The sequence below is a fragment of the Lepidochelys kempii genome, chromosome 4 (genome assembly GCF_965140265.1).
Source record: "Lepidochelys kempii isolate rLepKem1 chromosome 4, rLepKem1.hap2, whole genome shotgun sequence".
Classification (NCBI taxonomy): domain Eukaryota; kingdom Metazoa; phylum Chordata; order Testudines; family Cheloniidae; genus Lepidochelys; species Lepidochelys kempii.
In genome coordinates, this window is record NC_133259.1 from 72,174,770 (window position 1) to 72,196,842 (window position 22,073).

Here is a 22,073-nt window from a genome sequence, read left to right on the forward strand (position 1 = left end):
CATTCAGTCATCTTCTTGATTCTCTGGTAGAGATCTCTGTGCTCTTTTTTCAGGTCCTCTGTCACCCTACCATTGCAACTGAGGGTGGGGGGAGGGGAGAAACAGAGGTAGATGTGGCAGATAGGTAAGGAAATGGGTAAAGGACATCATGAACTAAAAAAAATAAATCCCAATTCTGGACAGCTAGGGTTGAGGACATTTTAGGGTATAAATAGTAAATGAAATGAAATAACTATGTGATTCTGCCCATTTGTCCAACATGAGCCCTAGCTGCAGTGTTTGTGTGTACATGTGAATCCCAGCTACATTATAAGATTTTATCTCTCTGTCTATTTTAAGGATACCCACCTCCATAGTACTGAGTAACACATGTAAATTAAGGTTGCATTATGAGGCTCCAAGTGAACTTCATAATGCTTCTATCTCCTGAAGATGGTAGAGATGATGAATGGGATCTAGACTGTTCTCAGTGGTAGCTGATGACAGAACAAGGAATAATGGTCTCAAGTTGCAGTGGGGGAGGTTTAGGTTGGATATTAGGAAAAACTTTTTCACTAGGAAGGTGGTGAAACACTGGAATGCGTTACCTAAGGAGGTGGTGGAATCTCCTTCCTTATATATTTTTAAGGTCAGGCTTGACAAAGCCCTGGCTGGGATGATTTAGTTGGGAATTGGTCCTGCTTTGAGCAGGGCGTTGGACTAGATGACCTCCTGAGGTCCCTTCCAACCCTGATAGTCTATGATTCTCTTCTCCCATCCCTAGGAGAAGAATAATTGCTTGTTATACCTCTGGAGGAGGTATTGAGTATGTCTGTTCATTTGGTTATGGTAGAAGTGCTTTTGTAAAGAGGTGGGCCTTGCAGTTTTGCAGCATGCCCCATAGACCGCTGGACATTGGAATGGCCTGACTTCCTTGTTCAACAGCTGAACCCATACAGCCAAAAACAAATTGTCTCCCGCTCCCACATTCTTCATCTTGGGCCTTGTTAGCTATGTTATCCCAGAGAAGTATCTGTCTTTTGATGTAAGACTGATATCAAAAACCATTTTGTCCAGGAGGAGAAATTGCTTGAATTTTGGAGGATTATTAGTAAATAATCAGTCTTAAAAAATGAATATCTTATTGTTTTTCAGCTGGCACTTTATTTTAGAATCCCATTTGGGAGCAGCAGATTGCACTGCACAAAGTGCTCCATAACATTGTCATATCCATCTCAAATTGTGCTGCTTTGTTTATTTCCAGACCTCTGGAGAAGAGAGAGAATTCTTCAGATTTTAAGAAATGGACTTGGAGTTCAACTTGAAATATGAAGAAAACAATCTTAAACACATGCTTCCATTTTTAGCATCGGAGTTCATGAGATCCACATGTCTCATCTTCTTTTTGTACAAATCCCAGATGAAACAAATCTATGATGATAGCCTGGAGGAAAAAATGTCTGTTCATCAATTTCCCCCTCTTAAGAGATAACTACTGCCTCTACCATCATGTTATCTTTATCCCAAGGCAGCAAATTTATCATAATTTATTCTAGTATATCCTAAATTGACCATGTTGATTACCATTGTGTAAACAATGTCTGGCTTTTGCTTCAGCCAAAGAGTTGGAGCAAGGCGCTGATTTGGAGTAGAGATCTGCTGAAGAGCTTCCATTTAGTGAAGTGGCTGTAACATCAATACAAACACCAGGGATAACTAGCAAAGGATACAGTGTTTGGTGTGTTTTTTTAAAACGGATTCTTCCCCCATGTAATGCTAATGGGCCACTTACTGCAGTGTGGCTGTTTGAAGAGGCCAGTCCAAATGACACAAGGTTAAAGAACATTAGGGAGCAATTTTTGTATGTAAAACTGCATGGATTTTCTCATTAAAAGGCTGCACTTAAGACTTTTCTAGGGATCAGTACTAAGGGTTTCTTTAAAAAAGATCTGTTTGCAATAATTGTATACAAGGATAAGTAATGTGCAAGTATTCTCATAATGTTAGAGTAAGAGCAATCCAAATCTGAGGGAGAGAAGTTGAAATAAACAGCACTAACTGAAGACAGATTTCTATGTATTGGAAAATATTGTCAGATAGTTTTTTGAGGTCTGACTGAACCGCACACTAACTGAAATGTGACTGAAACCCCAAATAAAAGATTAGGTGAAGCAAATCATATATATACTTATCTATATGTATTCACCCCTTCCCCCATGCCACATCTTTCCAGTGTCTTCAACCATGACTCCTATTCTCATGTCAATTTGCTAAATTAAGTAAAATGTAAATTAAATAACAAGTGACTAATGTTGTGTTCTTTAAGCATCTTCAGTATTGGTGTCAATGTCCTCTCTTATCTAATGTTATATCTCACACATCATATCCAGCCTAGGTTGTAAGCTCTTTGGTGCAGAGCCCCTGGGGGAAATCCTGGCCCCATTGAAGTCAGTGGGAATGTTCTCATTGACATGAATGGAGCTAGGATTTCACCCCTCATCATTATACTTTCTGTAAAGCACTACACTCCCTACAATATTTCATACACATAAAATAAATTAATAAAATATTAATACATTTAAAAATTAATCTAGATATGGATATCATATACTGCATGGTATGTTCCTGGGGAGTGGTGGTTTCTTGTTTTTAGGCCACTAAATAGTTAATAGACAGCTAAAGAGATTGTAGTTTCTGTTGTTGTTTTACATGGGTTGTTAGAATTCAAAATAGACCCAGATGCCTTTTGTGAAGTGAGCACTTGTGTACAGAGAATAAGACTATCTGAATGCATAAGTGAGAGCTTTTGTGCCAGCAAATGGATGTGCGCGCACACGTGTTCACATGCGTGCGCGCGCACACGTGTTCACATGCGTGCGCGCGCACACGTGTTCACATGCGTGCGCGCGCACACGTGTTCACATGCGTGCGCGCGCACACGTGTTCACATGCGTGCGCGCGCACACGTGTTCACATGCGTGCGCGCGCACACGTGTTCACATGCGTGCGCGCGCACACGTGTTCACATGCGTGCGCGCGCACACGTGTTCACATGCGTGCGCGCGCACACGTGTTCACATGCGTGCGCGCGCACAAATTTAGTGAATACCATTTTTTGGAAGCTCCTTTGAATATTTGGCCCTAAAGTTCCATGATTTAGATTGGATGTTTGTGTTTTATCTGTTTTTTAATAGTATCAAGGGAATCCAGACATGAGCCATGTTTTTATTTTAAATGTGGCTGGATAAATAATTTCAAATTGTTTTCCTCCAACTTGGCACTTTGTTTTGATTCCATTGTATTCGGCTCTTCTTCCTTTTTATTTTTTTCTTTGAGAATGCTTAAAAATAATATCAAAATACACACCATTCATCATTCAATAACTAAAAAAGAAAAAGACAAGGATATTTTCCCACGATGTCAATCAGATACTTACATCAGTTCTATAAAATACAGTTCCTCATGTGGGAGCATTTACTGTGTTAAATGTAATTCCTGAATAATAGGCACAATCTAGCAAGGTGCTAAGCATTCTGTCCCCAGTCCACCATAACACTGAAACATGTGCTTAACTTGAATTAAAGTAGTAGTCCAACTGACTTCTCATAGTCAAGGACATAATTAAACGCTTTGCAGGATCAGCATTGGCGTGCCAGTACGTTGGAGGACTGAGCCCAAATATAGGAGCTATATTCCACATACTTTGATCAGTCTAATCTTCCTCTCTTTCTATCAGTATTTCTACAGAGTGTGCCTCACAATATAAATAAGTCCCTTAGAGATAAAGGTTCAGAGATTCACTGTTTACAAGGACCCTTGGAGACCCGTTTATTTTTTATGTTCTAACATTCACATGTTATGTGTAACATTTGTGTACACACATACAGTAGCCAAGCCACTCTGTGGTGGTCTTTTCCCTTGCAATAACTTTGGGTTCAGATAGGACTCGGGCCCCATAGACCACAAACTCAGAGCTGGTTAAATCCCATCTAATCCAGCAAAACAGTAAGCACATACTTAACTTTGAGCATGAGAATAGTCCTGTTGAATTCATGTGCTTAAAGTTAAGCACATGCTTATGTGCTTTTCTGGATTGTAGCCTATCGCAGCATGACTGGAACATGCAGAAATCCAAATAAATCTGCTTATCTAGGTGTCTGTATTTCTGGTTTACACAGGTTTATTTTGATTCAGGGAGTCATTTATGCAGCCAAAATGATGGGAGATCTCACAGCATTTGTGATTTTTTTCATAACATTTCTATCATCCAGGAAATAAAATACAATGAGAAGACTAGATCTCGCAGAATTTTGGGCTTATAAATAATTCCCAGATGCATTAAAAAAAGCCTATTCTCCCCCACACAGAATGGGGGAGTGTGCAAGGTATGAAAATGAACAGAAAACCATGATCCCAATTCACCAGTGGGTAAGGAGGATACATTCTGGCCAGGGGGCTTTTTCACCCCACCATGGCATAGAGCTGACCTCTCCAGCAGCTGGCTATGCACAGTCACGGAAAGGCATTGGTGGAAGGTGTTTATGCATCAATCAATCAAACCAAAATTAGGTGGGTAGTGGAAAGAATGCTGAACTACATTCTCTGCTCCTCCTAGCCAGCAATAGTGACTTTAGAGGAGTCCGTGCAGGTATTGCATTTGATATTAAGGATTCCGTTCCTTAGTTTGGCATGCTTTCCCCTAATGCACAGACATTTTACTTAGGTGTTTGCTCCTTTTCAGGTTTTTTCTGACAAACAAACACAAGTCAACATCACCTCTGATGTAAGAGTGTGCAATTTCACTGAATATAATGGAGTTGTACTGTTTATAATAGTGATGAAGTTCTTCCAGCTACTTAAAGCACAGATACAAACATTAGAATCTTGGCTTCCTTGTACAATACACTTGTTCTCTCTATTCAAAGAAGCAAAGGATTCTCTGTTAAAGGGTTAGTACCCAACACTCTGTAGTCATTGCAATACAGTACTTTGAACTCTACAAATTCTACATTGTTTCTTTTCCCCGCTTCATCTGTCTACCTACAATTCATGAAGACTTTAATTAGGGTTCACATACAGCCCACAATTTCTACAGTCCCTCTGGGAGTTGTCTTTTGTATGTTGTCTAGCAATTGGTTTGTCCATAACCACAACTCCCAGCTTCTTATAATACATGTTTTGCACACATTCTAAGAATTGATTTTGACTGAGCAATTTGAAATAGTAGGCATCCCTAAAGAATTTGTCAGTAGAACCTTTTTGAGATTTGCAGCTAAAACCATATTTGTCATATTTGATACCTTCTGGATAATCTCCTGTTTGTGTATTATATTTGGGATACCCAAGGTACAATACTCTGCCCTGTTCTAAATTTTTCAGTCTTCTTTGGGTCACTTAGTAAAGCCACAGTATTGTGAAGTATGACATTCCTTCCTGCTATAATGCCATCATAAATGCTCTCTGTGATGGTTTAATGTAATTATCCTATCCTAAACTGTTATTCAGTGTACCAGTGTTGTGCTTCCATTCAGAAGGTGACTACATATTAGTGGTGGGTGAAATCATAGAATCACAGAAATACAAGACGGGAAAGAACCTTGATACGTCATCTAGTCCAGCCCCCTTCACTGAGGCAGGACTAAGAATTATCTAGACCATCCCTGGTAGGTGTTTGTCTAACCTGTTCTTAAAAACCTCGAGCAACAGATTCCACAGCCATCCAAGGTAATTTGTTCCAGTGCTTAGCCACCCTTGCAGTTAGGAAGTTCTTCCTAATGTCTAACCTAAATCTTACCTGTTGCAATTTAAGCCCGTTACTTCTTGTCCTCTCTTCGGTGGATAAGGAGAACAATTTATCACCCTCCTCTTTAAAACAACCTTTTATGAACTAGAAGACTTATCATGCCCCCCTCAGTCTACTCTTCTCCAGACTAAACAAACCAATTTTTTTCAATCTTTCCTTGTAGGTCATGCTTTCTAAACATTCAGTCATTTTTGTTGCTCTCCTCCGGGCTTTCTCCGATTTGTCCACATCTTTCCCAAAGTGTGGTGCCCAGATCTGGACATAAGTACTCCAGTAGAGGTCCTATCAGTGCTGAGTAGAGTGGACCAATTACTTCTCATGTCATGTTTACAACACTTCTGCTAATAATACATACTAAAATGGTGTTCGCTTTTTTTGCAGTAGGATTCCATTGTTGAGTAACATTTAGTTTGTGATCCACTATAACTCCCAAATTGTTTTCTGCAGTATTCCTTCCAAGGTAATCATTTCCCATTCTGTATTAGTGCAATTGATTGGTCCTTCCTAAATGTAGTATTTTGAATTTATCCTAATTTCCTGGATGGTTGTTGATCCCTTTTTTATAGATAGGTGCTACTTTTGCCCTTTTTCATTCTGCTGGGATCTCTCTCATCTCCACAAGTTGTTAAAGATAATTGCTAATGGATCAGATCTCCTCAGCCAATTCCTTAAGTATTCTATGATATATTTCATCAGGCCCTGCCAATCTGAAGATATCTAATTTGTCTAATCCTTGATCTACACATTTATGTTGGTATAATTACGCTACTCAAGGGTGTGGAAATCCATACCCCTGAACAATGCAGTTATACTGATCGAACTCCCCAGGTAGACTGTGGGCTTCTCCTGTGGACAGAGCTACCCCCTCTTAGAGAGGTGGAGTACCTACGCCGAAAGCAGAAGCTCTCCCTTTGGTGTAGACAGCATTTTCACTAAGCGCCACAGTGGCACAGCTGCACTAGTGCTATTGCGACACTGCAGCGTTGTAAGTGAGACAAGCCCTAAGTAATTCTTAACTTGTTCTTTCCCTATTTTAGCCTCAGATCCTATCCCATTTATACTGATGTTCACGTCATTAGTTGCCCAATCCCTGCTAACCTTTCTGGGGAAAACTGAAGCAAAAAAAGGCATTAAACATTTCAGCCATTGCTGTGGTTCCTGTTATTGACTTTCTCTCCTCATTGTTTATTAGGCCTGCTCTGTCTTTGGTCTTCCTCTTGCTTCTAATGTATTTGTAAAATGTTTTCTTGTTACTCTTGATATCCTGAAGTAATTAAATCTCATTTTGGGCCTTGGTCTTTCTAATTTTGCCCCTACATAATTCTGTTGGTTTTTTTTAATATACATCCTTCATAATTTGACCTAATTTATACTTTTTTGTATAATTCTTTTTTTAGTTTCTGGTAATTGAAGATCTCCTGGTTAAACCAGTGTGGTCTCTTACCAGACTTCCTACCTTTCCTACACATTGAAATAGTTTGCTCTTGTGCCCTTAATGTCTCTCTAAAAAACTGCCAGCTCTTCTGAACTCTTTTTTCCCCCCTCAGCTTTGCTTCAGTTCTCCAAGTTTGCTAAAGTCTGCCTTCTTGAAGTCCATTGTCTTTATTCTGCTAAAAGAAAAGGAGGACTTGTGGCACCTTAGAGACTAACAAATTTATTTGAGCATAAGCTTTCGTGATGCATGCAGTGGAAAATACAGTATAAAGCAGTTTGTGATCATTTGGGATGAAAAGTACTGTGGTAAAAATTCATATTTTAGCTGCCTAAGTTCCTAGGAAATTTAGTTGTACATTATACCATAAACAAAAAGGGAAATCTTAACATAAAGAGGTGTTCATGTCCATAATAAAGCAATATTGAAATATAGCCCAATTTTTTAATCTTATTTTTTTTAAATCACATTATCGATAGACTGCAACTGTTCATATGGAAAGCATACTGATTTCCATTGCCTAGCACTGTTGTTACAACATCAGCAGAAATGAATGGTTGTTATAATTCTTCCAAAGAAGGACTGCAGCCCAGTAATAACCTCTGCACGTTTTCTTATTAGTGTAACTTGTTATTAATTTACTTCTGGTAGCATCCAAAAGGTGCTAGACACTTTTTTCAGACATAAAAGATCATATGTCCTCTGTCATGACTGCTAACAATCTAAATGACAGGCTAACAGGCGGGGGGAAAGGGGACAAATAATAGTTGCCAAAGTGGTAATTTGCCGCTATTTTAAATAGGTGGCCATATGGCTAATTTGGTAGAATTCTTCTCCAGTCACATAAAATTTGTCCTGCAGCCTTTCCCGGGTTTGGGGGCATAGCACAGCAGGAGGGCTAGTGTGGGGGAAGTTGTGCTTTTGGCTGTGCTGATTCTGTGCCTGCTGGCCTCAGTATAGAGCCTTGAACACAACTCTGGTCAGAGCTGCTCAGCTAGAATCACTGCCATCAGCAACACTCTGTCCTTCTGCCCTCACCGGCCCCCAAAGAAGGAGCAGGCTAGAATCACTGTCAAGCTCTGGCCTGGAGGTGGGGAGGTAAGTGAAGATTATTGTCCCTCCACACCCAAATGAGTGGGTGAGAAACCAGCTCTGGAAGCCATTCTCTCCGGGCAGGACAGAGACATGGCCACATTCCTCTCCACATGTGGGTGGAGAATCAGGACAGAGTTACACTTGTGTCCTCTTCCCACACAAACACCACCACAATATTGATTCACCTCCTGCCCCCACTCCACTAGCAGTGCATGCGTACACACCCCAGCATCCTCATACAGTCTGTCTTTCACACAGTCCAAAACACTGCGTCTCTTGTCACACAAATCAGTATCCACCAAGACACACATTCCCTCTGTCATACACACATGCAGCGCAGCATTGAAACTATGCATATGACAAGCTATTGTTCTCATGAAGTACACAAAAGTGTCCAAGGACTCCTCTTATTTTTTATCTCTGTAGGCAAGGAAAGGAATGTGAGTATGTCTCTGCCTGCCCCAAAAGGCAGAACTTGGCACTCTCTACTCATACATTCTGCAATACTGTAACCCAAGTCTCCTCAATAATTCTCTTAGTGGCCCCATAGATATGTTGAACAGGAGGGGTAACAGATGGAACCCAGAGGCACCCCAAATGTTAAATGAATTATGCCCTAATACAGTGCTCTGGGCCATCTGAACCAGGAAGGGAAAGATCCACTCAAAAGCAACCCTACCACTGCATGTAACCACAGGTGAGGCAACAGTTGGCCATCAGTGCTGCTGAAGGCAGCTGGTAGATCTGATAATATCTAGTAATATCTGATAATGATAATAATGGACACCTGATCATTATACATTTCTAGGAAGAAATTGTCAATCAAAGCAACAAGTGTGGTATCTGGACTTCATTCAGGCCTGTAATTAGGGATAAGAATGTCTAAGATCTCTAGGCACTGTGATACTTGTTTCATCACAACTTCTATAATCTTGGGGGGGAAGGGGCAAGGAGGATTTGAAACTTTTTGATAGTCATCTGCATATTGTCCTATGTATTTTTCAGCAGCACCAGAGACAAAATACAGAAGAAACTTAAAGATGCCAGGACTAGATTACAAGGTCAGAAAACTAAAGTTCCCATCAAACTGGTCTTAACACTAGAGTTTTAGAGGAAAACTGCCTTGCATTGCTAATATCTCTCACTGGAAGTGGTAGTTTGATTTTTTTTTTTTAACCCGGTTAATGAAGTTAAAGTAGGTGAAATTCTTAGCTACTCTGCAATGGAAATCTGAAGCTGAAATGCCTAGTGCAGGTAAGAATTATATTTCCCATCAGCAGTGCACTATATCTGTTTAGTTTTACTCATATATTGCCAGTTGTTTCCACCAAGATGAGTCTAAGCATAAAAATATTCTGCCATATTTTCATCATTTAATTTAAACAAGATATTATGATGTTTTTGCAATTTTTCTGAGTGGGGGCATTTTAAAGAAACATTTTCTGCTTTAACACTGCAAAATGTGATGCTACAAAATAATTAAATCTTTTCCAGTTGTACCTAGTGTGCCTTTAGTTGGCCTAAAACCAAATTTTAATGTTGCTATTGGGATATTTTCAAAGCACTGAACAAGTACAGTGGCTATGTTGTAAGGAGAAAATCTTTTTTTACTGTAAACCTTTAGCTGCTTCTTTCCAGGAATTTCACAAGCATACTCTACATTTCTTCTTCTTTCTTTATTGACTTTTTACAATCAAAATTGAGCAGAAGAAGTTGAAGACCGCAGCCCTATAGAAATGGTTAAACTTATTTTATGAATTAAATATATACGTTTTTTCATCACTCAGTCAGCTTCTGTAATCAATGGTATTGACTGACGGATGTACTTTGTTGTACCCTGTATTAACAGAAATATCACATTAGTTAATATTCCTTGGGCAACATCTTCAGTTGGAGTTGTCAATGGAGCTATGACAATTTACACTATCAGAATATCAGGCTCTTGATTTATAGTAAAATGGGAAGCAACTCGGGGCTTACCCTGTCTCATCTCCCGTACTGCTGGTCTTTCTCTTTCTCTCTTCCCCTGCCCTGCTCCCCCTCCCCCTTTTTTTTTGTCATAACCATTTCAACAAAAAACAAAACAAAATAAAAATCATTGGCACGTCACTGTAAAAGTTCTTAGATTGAACACCCTGGGACATCTGCCTCTCTCATTCCCTGTGCAATCTTATTGCAATCAATGGAAAAACAAGTGACGTTTAAATAGATTTTTGTTTCATTCTGAGGCATTGGAAACTTTCCTTCCTTAAAGGCCCTGTCCTATACTGGGATACATCGGTTACTCCTTGAATATTCCAGGACCAGGTCACTTGCTCATCCTTTCTGGTGAGTAAATTGGACACCCAATGAAGCAATAGGTATTCTTTATCCTCCAGTGGAGGGTACAGGACTTGGTCATCTCTGCCCAGCCTCTACCCTGCATAGATCTCAGCCTGCTGGAACTGGTGAGAGGGCTATCAAGGCCTCAGCAAAAGATAGTGTGTTGTATACAGCATTTGGGAGTCCAGCTAATTTACAAGCATACCAAGGGTGCCTGGTCTCGCTCAGTCACCTCCTGCTGGGCTTCAGAAAATATTTAATCTCCCAAATACTTCCAGGGCTGATTGAGACAGGCTACCATTGCAAGAGACCCCAGGTTGGAGTTAGTGGGCAAGAGTCAGCCCCAAGTGGTGTGTGATCATCTTTAGGGATTACTGATCTGATGGCTTTGCAGATGCTTCTGAAATTGCTCTTTGTAGGTATAGTGGTCCAGTGAATATTTATAAACAAATTTTATTCCCTGCTTAGTGCTGGTCCCTCTCTCCTTCCTCCCCATGGTCTTGTACAGCATTAAAATAATTCATTCCCTAATTGGTATAAATGTGCAATTCATTTGCTAGTAGGTCCAGGAGAACATCTCCCTTTGCATGGGAAACCCAAAGAGTTTCCCCTGCATGCAGTTTCCCTGAATAGTTTTCTCAAGGATAGGATTTGGCCATATTGTCCCAATCCAACTCTCATTGAAGTCTATAGGAGTTTTTCTACTGACTTCAGTGGGATTTGGATTGGGCCCTAACTGAATAATGAAAATTTTACCCCACCTCAATTTATGTTCAGTTTCCTAACTATAAATGTTATGTCTTTCATCTTTATTCCTTATATCTTTTTTCATGACTTTTCTTGTTATTTTAAGGAAGCAGTAATATATACAGCATCTATAAACATAGATTTTACAGAATGTAATATATACTCCCTGAAGTCCAATGGATTTTTCTGCATGAAAGAATGAATATTTTAACTATCAGACACTTTGTTCAGGGTTCATCCAGAGTACATAGCCACTCATTACCTTGTGGCCTGGATTCAGTCAAAGGTATATTTAATACAGATTTTAAATTATTGTTTTAACAGTACAAGACTATAACAAATGCTCCAGAAAAGAGAGGTAGGTGTTACATGTAATAAGAAACACTTTGTTAACGGAATGTCAAGCTTGATATTCAAACGTGCAAAATATGGGAAATTCAAAGCTCACACAGACACAGAAAGTGGAGAGTACAAACCTATTAACTCATCTAACCCATCTACTGGGCAATGCAAGGTTATTCCCTGTAGTACATTTTCTAGTGCTTAGTCCCAACGTTAAGCAAACTTTAACTCGACTCCCTTGCATATGTGCATTATGCTAGGGCCTTTCATTACAAGATCACATAACACAAGGTATATTAGCTTCTCTCTTGCAGTATGCCAGGTTCGCTTCTGTCTTTGAATGATATCACTGGCATGCTCTTCATTAGCTGTTTTTACTATGACACAAAGTATTGTACATTACATAATGTATTCTCCCCTATACTGACTTTCATTTTCATCTCACAAGTGTAAAGATAAATATTTCCAGAAACCATTGCAAACGATGGCATCCCCAGAAAGGCAAAGCAGGTTAGAGAGTCCTTCGGCTATTCTGGCATAATGAGGAATACTTAAATACTGAGTTTCTGAAAGGAGGGATTTGTGAGTCTTTGAGAGAGGATACATAATTTCACATACTTTGGAAAAACTCTCACTGAAAAGTGCAAGCTTTAATGATCATCCCTTTCATTTGGAGCAAATTCAGAGAGCAAAGACAGTAGTAATACTTTGGCTTCTTGAGGACTGGTGGAGGACTATTCCATTTGCTTGCTTTCTCTCAAGGAGGTATTGACTGTCTCTGCTAGTGGCTGTCTCAGATGGTCTCCATATGACATCCCCAAGAAAGTCGGAGGTTTTGCTTTTATTTCCCCAATCGATTCCAATTGTGACAGAGACGGGTGAGTGTGGAGCATGCCTGGGTTATCTGTTTCTGAGGTTCTAATTTCTCTGATCCTGTATATCCCCAGGATATGTTGCTACCTTTCACCACCTTTGGTCAGTTAATCAGGTCAGCGGCTGAGGAAAAGGTGGAGTTGCTGGAGTAAGTAGTACTGCTGTTCTGTCAAGCGGGCTTTGTTTTTGTAGTTCCCACAGGTGAACTCCTGAGTTATTTAATGGGATAAATCTCCCACTGGTTTCAATAGGAGATTTTACCTGAGTAAGGTGTTCAGAATTTGGCCCAGTGCTCTTAATCTTTGTGAATACAAAAGCATAACTAAAGTGTGAAGGTTCGACAACTGGAAATCCTGAGGAAGGCTATACATACTCCTATTCAGATAGAACTAGGCAGATTATTTTTCTTAATGATGAAAATCATTCACCTCATTGTGCTACTTATAACAGGTATCAAGGAATTACTTTCACCTCCTATTCCTGAGGCTAATGAGTCCGCAAGGATAAAATCTGATGACTCCCCAGCAACTACTTCATTTGGAACATCTCTCTGCTTCACTTCGATTCAATGTGACTTTATTGGCATGACAAGTAAGGGGGCTACCCTTCTCAGTTGGAGCAGCAAGGAGTGCATAAGGGGAGAGTACTAATGAGGAAAACATGGTACAAAGTCTAGCTCAGTGTGTCATGAACAAATTGAACTGACATGGCAAAGAATGTACAAAGACACTTTTCAATTGTTTATATACCAATTCCAGGAATCTGGGTAACAAGCAAAAATATCTGGGAATTCTCATTGATGAAAAGAAATTTGATATAATTGGCATTAATGAAGCTGGATGGGATGATTTGCTTGATTAAAATGGTAAAAATATTGATTACAACCTATTCAGGAAGGATAAAATAAGTGTGCATGTTAGGGGTGGCACTCTAGATTAAAGACACGGTTGCCTGTTTTAGAGATACTGGTAACTCAGAACCACAGGATCTTGAATGCATATAGTTCATAATGCTAGCTAATAAAGCCCAGGAGAGGGTATTGGTAGGAATCTTTTACAGACTACTGAATCAAACCGGAGAACAGGATGAGTTTATTCCTTAAACACCTGCCTGTAACGTGTGGAAAGAAAATTTGTGTTGCTATGGGCCACTTAAATTTCGGAGATGTATGATGGAGGTCTCAGTCAGTAGTAAGACGTCATTAGTAAAACTTTTCTAAGGGTACATCTACACTTTGAGCTGGAGGTGTAATTTCCAGCTCAAGGAGACATACCCACACTAGCTCTGATTGAACTTATGCACAAAAAATAGAAATGTAGCTACAGTGTATTAATCAAGCTCTCTGAGATTCCAGGTACATACTCAGGCGGCTAGCCCCTCCTACCACTCCCACCACTTTGGTACTCTTCTATTTTTAACATGCTACGTCTCCTCAAGTTGAAAATTACACCTCCAGCTCAAAGTGTAGTCCTACCAAGAGTTATAGATAATTATCTAACACAAAAGGTATTGTGCTTAGCACAAAGTAACTTGTTTTGCACCTCATTAAATGAATAAAGATGAATTAATTACTGGTTATTGGTGGTTGCCAAATGATCATGACCTGATTACATCCAATGTGGGGAAACAGAGGACAGTGCGAACCAGTGATTTATATATAGTTGTTACTTCAAAGGGACTAATTTCCCAAAGATGAGGAAAGTTATGAGTGAAATTGACAGAGGGAAAAATTTAGGCAGAAAAATTTGAATGATAATTGGGAATTCTTTACAAAGAGTTTATTAGATGGCCAAAAAAAGCCACAATTTTCCAAGTAAATAGCAATCAATATAAATCTGAAAGTATAAAGAGTAGAAAATTGATATGGGAAAATAAGATGTCAGGGAAAAATCCAGGTTTGCTGGACTAAGGACAATAAGGAGTTTAAGTATATTAGAAACAAAGAAATCCCATCAGCAGAAGGTTGATAAGTCTATAAACAGTGCTCTATGATGTGGTTGCCTGCAAAAACAGGGAAGTAGACTTGATGACATGAGGTCCTTTCCAGTCTGATGTTCTTATGTATAGGCCCATTACTAGATGGAGATGGTAAAATTATTAATAAAGATGCAGAAAAGGCAGAAGTGTTCAATACATATTTTTATTCTGGTTTTTGGAAAGAAGCAGAATATGTACTCCTATCATATAAGGATTGTGAAATCCTTTTACATTAAAGGAGGAAGGAAAGGAAAGAGTTAAGTGGAAACTCACTAGAGCAGGGAGATAAAGAGAGGAGGGAGAAAAAAAATATTTTTCTCTTTCCAGACCTGGTAGATAACAGACTCAGCAAGCAGGACCGGCTCTAAGTACCAGCAAAGCAAGCACATGTTTGGGCAGTTGCACTCTTGGAGCTTGGGGCGGCAAATTTTTTGCTTGGGGCGGCAAAAAACCTGGAGCCAGCCCTGTTAGCAAGTGTCCTGGCCCAAGTAACAGTGGAGCTAGGAAACTTTCCATCTTGTTAAGGGCTACAATGCTTTTGAGAGTCTCTGTACCTTAAAGACAGTTTTTCTCACAGCTGAAGTAAGCTCTCTTTTCCAATTTGCTCTTATTCTTGGAGGAAGCGAAAGAAAGCTTTGGTTCTGTCTTCTTGTATGTTGGGCTAGGGTGGAGAAATGCTCTTCACAAAGGTCCATAGGCCATAAAGTGGCAGGATGCAGTATTTTTATTATTCCCTTTGACTATAGCCAGGGTCACACTCATACAGAGCTATTTTTGTGTCTATGTAGAGCAATGTTTAAAAATATTTCTCACCATTGAGCTGCTACTGGCTCCATCCTGCACTGCTGCAGCTGCTGAGCTGAGGGAACAGACTTGGATGGGAGTAGGAAATAAGGGTGGTAAGAAGTCATGATGGGGCCTAGGCATAGAAAGGGAACAGGGACTGGAAGGGCACATGGAGAATTCACACTGTGTCATGCTCTTTGAACTCCGAATATGGGGGATCTTGGAGAGATGGACGGTCTTGGAGAGGTGAAGGATGCACATGCATGCGGGCCAGGGGACTGGAAGGCATACAAAGTGGTTTGGAAGGAAATGTAGGGAACAAGGGGAGGGGAGGCATGGAGGTGGAGTATAGGAGGCTTGGAGTAGAATGGAGGGGCCCAGGGAAAGGCAGAGCCTTTCATTCATATTTAAAGCTTTACATGCATACAATCGTCTAAATATAAAATGCCAATCTCCTAAAGTTTCCAAGGTAAATCAAAACTCCTCCTCTCCCCCTCCATTCCCCTCTGCCATCCACTGCCCCATATCACATCCAGTCTAACTCCTCCCACCCACCCCCAACCATGCAACCACACAAGACCAATGGGACCTAGTAAAGCATGCAGGAGGGAAGTCCCACTTTTGGCCTCCTATGAGAGATGGCTGTTAATAGGCAAGGTGCCATAATGCTAGCATAGTACCTGGATTTTGTAGGGCGAATACAACTGTTTGTTGTGCATTGCAAATAGCTTTCTCTATGCAGCTCTACGTTCTGTGTCCATGTTCAATCACTTTTTAACATGGGCCTCGTAAGCTCTGTTGAATCAGGCCTCTTTTCCTGTGACCCTTAATGCCAGCCTGGTTTAAATTCTTGGTGCTCATTTAAAATTCAGGAGAAATCTTAAACAAAAATGTTAAAAAAGAGTTATGGTTTCAATGGAATTCTGCATATTCCACCTAAGAAATTACACTTTCAAAAACTAGTGTAAACCATAACCCACCCCCAAACATATCTCTTTTCTTGACAAAACTGAAATTTTTAAAAGAGAATCATGTGTTATTTTCTTCTGCTATTTTTGCTCTTTTTCTTCTACACAAGCTGTTTGTTGATTTTGATAATTAAACTGAATTAACACATGACTAACTATTTTTTTCAAGTGCCTCGTCTGGGGTTTAAATATTTTTCCCTCATTTGTCATTTGCCAGTTTTATGGACCAACTTCACAGCTGTTAAGTAGATTAAAAGATGGACAAATAAACTGGTTGGCTGGAATTTCTACCACATTCTCCAACAATTGCCCTATTTTCAAGATTTCTGCTGAAGTACAGTCTTATTTATACATGCCTCTTGCAGTTAGCCAAAGACATATTACTGAGATTGTTCTAGCTCCTTTCTACAGAACCTTGAATGAGTAACAGAGAATACTGATCTTTTTCAAAGTGCTCTTTGCATTAAGACCAGATACAGTAGGCCAGTAAGCAGTTTTTGTGCTTAATGCTCAGCCTCCAGCTATCTATACCCACAAAGAGTGACTCCTTAGTCAAGTGTAAGCAGATTAAAAATATAGGGCCTGATCTTCACCTGCAGAGCTCCTTTGAAATCAGTGGTGCTACATCAATTTGCATCTTCTGAGAATCTAACCCGTAGACTTTTTTTAAATCTTCAGCTCTTTAAAAGAACTCAGAAGTATACATGGGCCATTATTCCTCTACCTCCACGGTGAACAGCAGCAGTATTTTACATTGATCTATTCAACTATAGAAAAGCTTTTATAGTTAAGGTGCGCTTTTTGAATTGTGATATATACCCAAGTTATGACTCAATGCTGCCCTCAGATACAGTACATTTCTCCCTAACTGATAAAATCAGCTACCATAAGCACAGTAATTAATACTAAAAATGCATAGTGATGCTTGCCTGCTTATTAGCATGTGGAAGTGGGCTCTTAAATAACATTATGCAACATGACCATGGTAGTGTCTGTGATCCTGATCCTACAATGAGCTCCATGTGGGCAGGGGTCCATTGCTTTAAACGGGGTCTGTTTGTACACAGTTCATTGAAAGAACAAGGCCTGGTTGCTTATTCAGGCATCAGGGAAAAAATGTACACTCAAACTCTTGTTGAACTAACTTGACCCAAGAGCAGGTATACCACTTAAGCCTTCAATTTCACCCACTGAGACCAGCGTTAAATACAGCCCTCTTGCTCAAATTGTGTTTATTAAGGATAGAAATAATCTGGATGGAGGCCCATAAGCAGAGGCTATCACTGAATCCCTTTCTTGTGAATGGTGCCAGAAATTATTTTATATCTTTTCATTTCCTTAGTTGTATTAATATACTCTTTGTAATAGCTGAACATTCATGTACACAAGTTTATTTATATATGGTTGTGTGTGTGTACACACACACACACAGACACGTACAAACAATTATGGAGTGCACCTTGCCATGCAGGTTAACAAACTCTGGTTTGGCCACACTAGTGTGGGAAGCAAATTTCAAAGTTGAAAGTCCTTCACTGAGAATTCCATGCCAGCAGCCTACAGGCATTGAAACCTAGAAACTGTTAGCTTGAATGCCTCAACTGACCTTAACTGTCACGTTGGAGCAGGAGGAAAAAGGCCATCCCTCTGATATTTAGGACCTAAACCATACAGAATTTTATATATTGATATTAGCACCTCAAGGTGCAGCTCACCCAGAGCCAAGTGTTGGGACCTGGATTGTCTTTTTAACAAAAAATTATCAATTTTGGTAATGGAAAGAATTATGCACTCCTTGAAAAAGGAACTGGAGCTGAGACTGGTTCAGTGACTGGTAAGGAACCTTTATTCGCAGGCAACCTTTATTCTGACATATATCTTAACTTGACTTTGCGACCTTAATGCTTAATGCTTAATGCTCAAACATATATGCTTGACTTTGCAACCTTAATGTTCTCTTACTGTCCTTTTTTGGATGTAAGTATAAAATATACAGTAACAGACATTTTGATCAAACTGCTGTGGTGATGGTTCTACTTTGTAGATATGTAATTTGAATCTCTTAGAGTAAGAAAACTAAAGATGTCTTTGTGCAAGAGTTTATTTTAACAATGAGAATCATTTTGAGAAGGGACTTCACTCTATGATGCACCTTGCAATGGTAACACAAAGGTTTCAGTTATGTTGTGTGCATGAAAGATTCCCCGGTACCAAGTACTCTGGAGCATGAAAGTGTACATGCACACAGAGATATGGAAGGGGCTTATTAACAAAGCTGCTTAAAACAAATCTAAGACCCCCTTTAAAGTCATGTGGCTGAGGCCCATATCACATATGGCCTAAAATTTTGTTTGTGACCTACTGCCTCCCACTCTATTTTTATATGGAGTGTGGTGTGTTGAGTCCAGAAGATGGGTGCTGAAGGGAAAAGAGTAAATAATGGGTCTACAACTGGTGTGACTCTTTGTGGAAAGAATTAGGGAAATAGTTTCCAATTACATCTGAGGATGGAGGAATTTTCAAAGCACCCTGATCAGGGCCATGAAAAAGGGTGACATCCAGTTTCAGACTTAGCACCACATGGCACTAGAATCTGAACAGTAAATCACACGTTAAAATCTGTGGGAATTCCTTGTGGCTGCAGGTTTGGCAGCATTGTCCAGACTGGCCGTGATTATTGTTATTGGAGGATACTAACCTCTTTTGGGAAATATCATATATGTGCATAGAAGGACTTACTTTGAAAAGCATCTGGAATTATTTTCTGGCCATGGCTTTGACACACTTGGGCAGAAAGCATAGCAATATAGTTCCCTTGAGCCTGCTCCCACTGAAGTCAATACAAAACTCTTACCGATAACAGCGGTGCAGGATCTGGACCATAGTTTCAGAAAAATGACTGTGTAAATATATGCAAGAAACTTTGTATCAGCACTTTGAGATATGTGAATTAAAAGTATTGTCTTCATATCTATCACTTTTAATATTTTTAAAATTTTGATTAGTATAGTTTACAGCACATAATATACATACGTATATATTTGGGGTATATGTAATCCTTTGTAGTTGCATGAATAATGGTCGTGTAAATTTACTAATATTTCACTTATTCATAAATATGAATTTCCTTTTGAAAACTTAATACATAAATTTTAAAACTAAAACTAAATTAAAACATTAGCTTGTGAAAAATATATCAAGATAGCTACAAGTTAGATATGCTAATGTAATTCCCTAAACAGAATGAAAATCTCAACTTCAGCAGTGTCAACAAAAACATGTTTCTCTTCAAATTTAATTTCCATGAGAAACTGTGTTAAATTAAAACCTTCCAGTGCAGTGTCCTTCCATTTTTTGCATTTTTACTACCTAGAGATCAAACAGTTTGACACAGCAAAAATTCGAGTGAGTTAGGAAGAAATGCTGATTGGTTTGTTGGCTGGTGGCCGGGGGAATGTTATGACCAAGTAATTATGTGTTCTGGACAGATGTATTAACCAGGCTTCGGGCTGGAGCCACTGGATATTATTTTAGTCATAAGACTAGGGGAACTGAATTATTTTCAAAGCGCTGGCTGGCTGACACTGCTTTAGTGATGCCTGTTCCAATGACTCTTTGGCAACAACTTCCAACGCTGCACTTATGACACAGTAAACAAAAACTACATTAAAGGTTTGTTTTTTAATCATAAAGGAGTTCAACATTTCCACTGAGCTTTTTTTTGCTATTTATCAAGCAGCATTGAAGGCTTTTATAAAGCTTCCATCCCCGTTTTTCTTCCCAAAGGACTGAAGCCATTTAACAAAAGTGTTGTAGATCTTCTCTACAAAATAATAAAAAATTCTTCAGAATTCAAGGTTTTTTATCAGTTCACTGATTGGACCTTATCACTAAATCCACCTGGCCAAACTTTACTAACTCACTCACCTGAAGTGAGTAATATTTTTGACTGGCTTGTATAAAGTAAGGTTTGGGGGTTTGCTTGTTTTTCATTATCATCTTTGTGATAAGGTAAAGTAATATTTTGTCAGGTGGTAAATATTAAAATTATTTTATGAGGTGCTGAGATCCTTTGTTGATGGGAGCAGCTAAAGGAGGGAAAAGAAAAGAGACATCTACCTTAAATACATTCTAAGGTGAAGCTCTGACAAATTCCTTACCTCTTTCATTTACCAAAAAAGAAAAAAAAAAAGAATTTTGTGTATGTAAAACTTCATAAATTGTAAATATATACGCTAATAATTATAAGACATATTGCATGTGATGTTTCATATTTCACAAGGCAGTGTGTGATATAATCACAAGGCTATCAAAAATTATGATTTACAGTATCAAAGGAAACAAAAAGTTCATTGAGTTTTTCCCAAGGTATTTAGTTCTCTCAATTAATTTGAAAATATAAATTGACAGATTTTATTTTTTTTAATCTAATTGTATCACTGGTAGTTTTCTAGGGAAACAGACTAGAACAACAATGGCACTTCAAAATAATCTGTAGTAGAAAAGATTCCATTGTTCTGACTTTTCTCTACTATGATGGATTATGAATGCAAACTGTTATGTAAGGTCATTTTGAACATTGCCCTGGAGGCAGAATGTCAAGTGAAGCATAGCAAACATGTCAAAGCTTTTCTTTATTGGAATTAAAATGGGTTCACCTGAAGTATTAAGGCTCATTTTTCTGGCTGCAGTATCGGGTTACTACAAGATATGTAATGATGCATACACATAGCCTAGACAATAGTTTTGGGATCGTAAGAATGGGTTCTATTTTCGGTTCTGCCACTAACTTCTTGTTTGACCTCTTTGTGCTTCAGTTTCCCTAGTGTAAGATGTAGCTGATAAAGCACTTTGAGATCCAAAGATGACAACTATATTCGTGCTAATTATTAGTTGTTAATGTTATGTATTTAATGGCATGAACAAACTCTGAAGAATGGAGAGAGAAATGAGATACCATGGGTAAGCCCCTTAATAGCAAAAATCATACAAGAGAGTCAGGACAAAATTCTCCTCTGAGCTCTTCACAGGCCCCAGTTATTCTGCTTTCCTTTCAGCCATGGATGTCTCAAACCAGTGGGAGTTCCATGTCTCACAATTTGGGCCCTGTAGGAGTGACACTGGCTGGGAGTTGCCTTTCCCTGTGCTCCTGCTGGAGAAAGTGGGATCTGGCAGCAAGTTTGCTTTTCGTCTGATTCCGCTGCCAAAATTCCAAAAGTTACAGAGCTTTCTAGGAACAGGGACTGAGTAAAAGAGCCCTGAATATTTGCTAATTTTGTTTGTTCTTCAGGCCAGCCATGCATATAAGGAAAGCAGAATACCAGAGTCAAGATCCACTATTAAGATCTGAGAGCAGAATTTAGATCTGGGTGAGGAAGAGAGCAAGGAAGGAGAATGTGAATTGGGCTTCTCTCTAAACCATTTGCTTTAGCTTTTTTTGTTTTATTTAAACACTTTTTAATAAACTGTTGCATGTTGCCAGTGCTATAAAAATAGAATAATGAACATGCCCTCCACACTGAATATTGCAGAAAATACAAACACTATAGTTTCACTGGGAGTCTTTTCATTGACATCAATGGGATTTGAGTCAGGCCAAAGTGCCAACAGACAGAAGTGGGGAAGGGCTTAAGTGATCAAAAGTGAACAAATTAAACCATGCTACCATAAATAAATGAATATCTGTTTGATCTATATGCATTTATTAAGTACCCAAGAGCACATTCACATGCTTAGCACCCTTCCTCCC